Source organism: Podarcis filfolensis (genome assembly GCF_964270895.1).
Source record: "Podarcis filfolensis genome assembly, chromosome: Z".
NCBI classification, from domain to species: Eukaryota; Metazoa; Chordata; class Lepidosauria; order Squamata; family Lacertidae; genus Podarcis; species Podarcis filfolensis.
Genome location: NC_139617.1, coordinates 22,154,724 through 22,160,763, shown reverse-complemented (window position 1 = coordinate 22,160,763; position 6,040 = coordinate 22,154,724). Strand labels below are relative to the sequence as shown.

The 6,040-nt window shown below is 40.0% G+C and overlaps 1 long non-coding RNA gene across 1 annotated transcript; it reads left to right on the top strand.

Moving 5' to 3' along the window:
- The first annotated feature begins 1,443 nt into the window (after positions 1–1,443).
- On the top strand, positions 1,444–5,353 carry LOC310754680. Its single transcript, XR_014543953.1, has 2 exons — positions 1,444–1,571; positions 5,250–5,353. It is a non-coding gene; the product is annotated as an uncharacterized lncRNA (long non-coding RNA).
- Positions 5,354–6,040: the final 687 nt, after the last annotated feature.

Below are 6,040 nucleotides of genomic sequence, written 5' to 3'. Positions count from 1 at the left end.
TGCCAGCTATAATGGTCAGCAGTGGAGGGGACCTGAAAGTCTTCCTCACTTGGACCAATGGTAATTCTTTCACCATATGAAAGTTACAAGATTCCTCCAGGGAGATGGACCCAGCTGCAACTTGTTTTAGCTGTTGAGCAAAAGAGAAATGTTGGGCCTTTGGAAAGAAAAGGTTTCATCAAGATCTTAATACACACACACAAAATGAAAGATACAAACAGCCCCTCTATAAAACACAATTGATTGTCCCTGTGGGTATTAGGAGATATATCATAACTCCAGCACTTTCTGCAGCTGTTCTCTACCTTCTACATCTGGCTTCATAGGTAAAAAAGAATGGCGTGCATAGTAGAGTCATCATCACCACTGTCCCAGAGGGGGGGGAAAGATCCAGTCAGGGGCACGGGTGAAGAGGGAATATATTCCCATGGAATTCATTAAATCAGGCAATCAATTTATGAGCATCAGCTATGTCCAAGTAGCTACATTGCAGACTTTAGGACTAGCCAATTTGGATTCCCTACAGACTACATCCCCCATCAGCCCCAGCCAGAATGGCCAGTAGTCAGGAATTGTGGGAGTTGTAGTCCACAACATCTGGAGGGCACCACATTGACTTTGGTCGTTTAGCTGTTGCTGTTTTTGCTAAGGATGCTTGGGGACTATAGGTTTTTCTTTTGCTTCAGCATCAAGGAGGAGGAATAATGGGTGTACTGACAGTGTAAAAAGAAAAAAGTCAGTATCATAGTTAAATGATTCTCATATCATTTGAATATTTCCAGCAACTCTCAGCATAGTGCCTTAGAAAAAAAAGTAAGCCATCACTTAAACAATGTAACACCATTATATCTCCAGGGCTACCAAACAATTAAAGCAACTAGCAGCCCCTTGGGGGTTCAAGAAATACCATTATTAATTTCTTAGCAATGATGACTGCATACATCATTTTTAATGAAATAGCTGAGGCTCAACTCTGCAACATGATCTACAACTGTTGCTGGTCTTTTTTCTGGTAAAAGGCTCCATAAACTTTGAGCTAATAAGCAGTATTATTATCAGTGCTTTTTTTCTAGAAAAAATTGGTGCCCTCACTGTGAAGTTGTTACAGTAAGTGCAATACTTTTTAACAATTAAAGTGCCCCCTGAAAAAAAGCACTAATTATTATCATTTATTGCTTTTTATATAAAAAAATTGTCTCAAGTTGATATACAATAACCAAAAACAAGCAAGCAAACAATTTTAAAACCATGCAAAGTAGACATTTGTTGTAAATATTCATTTATTTAGCTGGAAAAGCCTGTTGGAATAAATGTATATTCAGTTGTTTCCATGAAGAAAGCTAACAAGCACTTAGCTTCCTGAGTCTCTGCTACCCAGGCCTTTTGTGATGTCACAACAGCTGAGCCAATGGTGACCAGACATCATGGCTACATCAGCTGATGATATTACCAGTGGTGTGGCAGGCAGCAAAGTCAGAAGTCAAAGATACTGAAAGTAAAAGAACATGCTAGCTGGGCTGATGGTAGTTGAAGTTCCAAAGATCTGGAGGATTCCAGGTTGAGCAAGACTGGTAAACCTAATGATGAATGGATGTTTAAGGCAGCTTCCTATAGATTTACCAGTTTATCTAGCTGCTAGGAATGGGGGAGAAATTCACTTAAATTTGCATTTACTGGCAAATGTACCTACTTCACACTTTCTGAAATTATTTGAGAAACAAAGCATCCTGAATTTGCTTCTGCCCATATTTAATGAAGGTCATATTTTTGTAATAGCTGCATAAAATGGGCCATATGTGAAATTTGCTGCCTTGCTGATTTTAATTTTCCATTAAATCCAATTCCAATTTACATCTCCCCCAAGTATAATCTCTGCTTAAGTAAACTTCCCCTATTTCTTAAGCCCTTTATGAAGAAAATTGAGCTGTCTCTTCACTTGGTGCCTATAGCGACAGTAACGTGACCATTGTGTGTTTTTCCAGGACTTCTTCAACAAATAGGCGTTGGCCATTTTTATCTCAAGAATTCCCGCCCCCTGCCCCCCAAGTCTAAATCTGCACCTATTAGTATTGCCACACCCATCTTGTATTTGAGGCAAGGACAATATTTACCAGTTCTTTTGTTAGTAAAGATGTTATTTGAGATGTTCATTCTGTAATAAACATCTCTAACTATTTGGTCTATTTCCCAGTCTTTATCACTTTAAGCCTTGCTGCATGTCTGTACTGTATCTGTGGGGTGTTTAAGCTCTAAGCATCCAATGTGTTTCAATGCCAGTCATACCTATTTGGAAGAACTCTGAGACTCGAAACTCCATTTCCCCCCTAATCCTAGCTGTTCGAGGGCTTACTACTTATCAGCCTTCTTCCTCCTCCAAATCACCATCATTGTCTTCTTTGTCTAGGCCCTCAGCTCTTATTCCTTCAGGTAGTTCCAACTGCAGAATCTATACTTGGTTGCTGTGAGTGGCACCTTTGTGGGGCACCACTAAATGATAGAGAAATCCCTAGTAATATCAGAACCCCACTTCCTGGAGCTTTAAAGTAATTGACATCTGTAATGTTTCTGGGGCTATGTCTGGGGCAGTTTCATGTTTTTTCCTATTCTGGTTTTACCCCCTACTCCCAGCTTCATTTTTGATGAGGTGGCACAGCAGTCTATTAATTCTTGTTGGAAAGTCTTAAACTTCTGTGCCACCTCCTCCTTCATAGCTGATTTCAAGGCCGCTGAGGTTACTGGCGTGTCCTCATTCATTTCTTATGGCTGGTCCAGCTGGGTGTTCTGACGCCATTTTAGATGCTGCGCCATCACCCTCAGGTCCCAAGTGACATTCTTTGTATATCATCGCAAAATGGACTTGAATGTTATGCTCCTTAGATCTGCTTGGTCCCTACAGCATACCCCATTCTAGAGACAAGTTTCAGGGATGATTTTCATAAACAAGGGAGCTATCAGCCTATGCCACCATCTTGTTGGTGGTCAAGCTCCTTCCCTTTCAGGAGGATTCTTTAAATAAATAAAAATGTGGAATTGTTGAGAAAAAAAGATCTGAAAAATGAGAAACTTAAGAGAAACAAAAATTGACAAGTTCACCCATCCCTTCTAGCTATTGATTAAAATGGACCAAATCAATGCACAAGCCAGGGAAAAGTATAAATTTCCTATCTAAACATAGCCTTTTCCTACCAGGTTTGATTGCTGTGCATGTAGAAGTTCATTTTAACCCATTACATGAATGTGAAGGGACACCCCAGGTGAAATTATGCCGGAAGGACAAAGCCCTAACCTGATATGCAATGGTGTCAATCTATAGTGACCCAATTTTGGTTGGTGAAGGAAGTATGGATTTATGTCTGAGCAAAGGAAATGAGTCAAAATCATTTTTTCCCTCTCTCTCTCTCTCTCTCTCTCTCTTTGTTAAATGCCTAGGCAAATTTCTTTGAGGTGGTTTCCCTTAAATCTCTCTGTGTTTTTTTCCCTTTTAAATACAAAAAATACCATTTGATTTTCCTGGACGCTAACCAAGACAGCTGATAGATTTTCCCTCATTACATGTGACAGGTAACCCCCCACCCCACCCCAATCAAGTGGCCTTCAGAATATTTTTTCATTTGCACAAGAGAGAGCCTAAGTTCACTTACACACACACACTCTGTCCTGGAAGCAAGAGCACATTCTATCTATCTCCATTCCAGTACTCCTCCCCAGGGTAAAATTGGACAGAGTACATTTAAATGTCACTCAAACCCCCCTCTTTTTTCCCCTCCGTTTTAACCATATGGGTTAATTTTACCCTCTCTCTAATTCCCCTATTATTACACATTCTTTAAGTATTTTTTTAAGTATTATGAGGAGATTCAACACATGTTGAGGATTTCCCCCTTCAATTAATGGGAGAAAGGGAGGCTGTTAGGTCTCTTTTTGCAATGTTTCAGAGGGAGGGGTTCAAGAGAAAGGGCCTTTCATTGGGGATTGCAAAACATCTCATGGCAAAGGTCAGCAGGGTAACAGGAAAATGATTTGTGTTTGCTCTCTGAAGAGGTGCATCAAGAAAGAGTCCAGAAATGCTTGCAACTTTTGTTTAAAAAGCAAAATAAAATTGCACACTCCTCCAAACATGCTGTTTTTAAAAGTATGTCCCATTCTTTTCCATTATTTGATTAAATTTAGTTGAGGCCCTAAAGCAGTAATAATTTTGAGGATCCCTGTTCCACCATTAATACTTATTTTGCATTTAGGAAACCCAGCCAGATGGCGGAGTATTATTATTATTAATATCAACAACAACAATAATAATAATAATAATAATAAAAACATATTTCCTTATCGCTTTTTCATCCCCAAAATGGATACTCAAAACAGCTGGTAAAATTTACATTATGTGGTGTGGCACTTTAGAGCAGCTGTGGGCAAATTTCAGGTTTGTGGCATCTACTTTGTAGTCTGTAGTTTGTCACATGGAGAAGCCAAGTGCAAAATATTGGTGGGACTGGAGCCAAAAGCAAAAAATTAATAATTGTGACACGGGGGATGGAAGCCATGACCAACACATCTGGCTGGTTAGAATGCTCCTTTTAGGAGTTAAGGAAAAACTGTAATATCTGCTTGAGATCCCTTTGGTTAAAACCAGTCCATATTCATACAGACCTGGAATCAACAGTTGGCATGGCTTCTGGGCTCAAGTTCTTGCATGGGGACCCAATACCTATCAGATCTAGCCGTAGCACCGATGCTATGTTGTGTTGTGATAAAAACAAACTGAAAAATGTACCCACCCACCTACTAATTCCTCTTTATCTGGAAAGAGCTCGTATCTAAAAACAGTTTTAGGGATGGAGGAGGAAAATCCTGGAATTTTAACATGAATGGCTAAATTTAAAGTGCATCCTATTGCAGTCTACTCAGTGGTAGTTCAGTGGGACTTACTTCCAGGTGCATAGGATTGCAGCATTAGATCTATCAATGGTTGGGCGAATGGTTAATAATCCTGCTCATGGTTTCATCCAGTGCTCATTATTTGCTTACTTTTCTGAATAGCACCAAATAACAGATTATAATTAGGATTTCCATTTTTATTCATGGGTGGAATATACTGGTGAGGGGTGCATGGTCAGAAGAAACATTTCCTGAGAACCTATCAGTGAAAATTACTCCCCTTTTTGTCCTGATACCCCTACATGCTGTTGCTTCTGCAACATCCACCCCACCTCCCACCCTTTTCCTTTCCTCTTCCTGGGTTTGCCACATAGGAAATTCTAACCAACTGGGGATCACAGAAGTGGATGACATCGTGCAGGTCTTCAGCCAACCGTGTTTGGCTATGCAACATAAAACCATCAGTGAGGACAAACAACATTAACTGAGAGTGAATGTATTGCTTCCTGGAATAGTCACACACAGAACCCCAATGAGTCAAGGATCGTCACAATGAGTGAGATGTTTTCATTATACTATTTAGCCAGGTTTGGCTATGTGTCCGTATCACTGAGGCCAAATTAAGGGAAGGAAGAACGAAATGAGGGCAATGTAGATGAATAGGAAGAGGGGGCAAGGGGGCATTTTTTTCAACACTGCCCAAATGTTTTCCCCAAAACACTAAATAGTTATGGCATAACCTTAATTACAGTGCTAGTGAATTTATGGAGCAGGGGCTTATTAAAGTTCATTATGAGCCAGATAAATTGGAGGATGAAATTATAGCTATCCTGTGGGACTTGACATTTGAGCACATAAAGGAAAAATAACTTGGGCATGACTGAGACTGGACTACTAGGGATGGTTACTGCCAAGTTTTTACTACCTTTAAAAAGAAATTAAAGCAAGCCCAGAATGCAGAGAACCACATGATGGGAGAGACACACGCAAGAGATCATTAGACATATAGCAGTTTGTATTTTGACTCATAGCCTGAAATTCAGTTTACATTTTTCCTAATCAATGAAGCTAATATTGCTTACAGCTCAGGCATATGCCTCTGCTTGGAAGCAAGTCCTGTTGATTTCAGTGGGGTTTGCTACCTCATCCGTGGGCAACGAGCTAA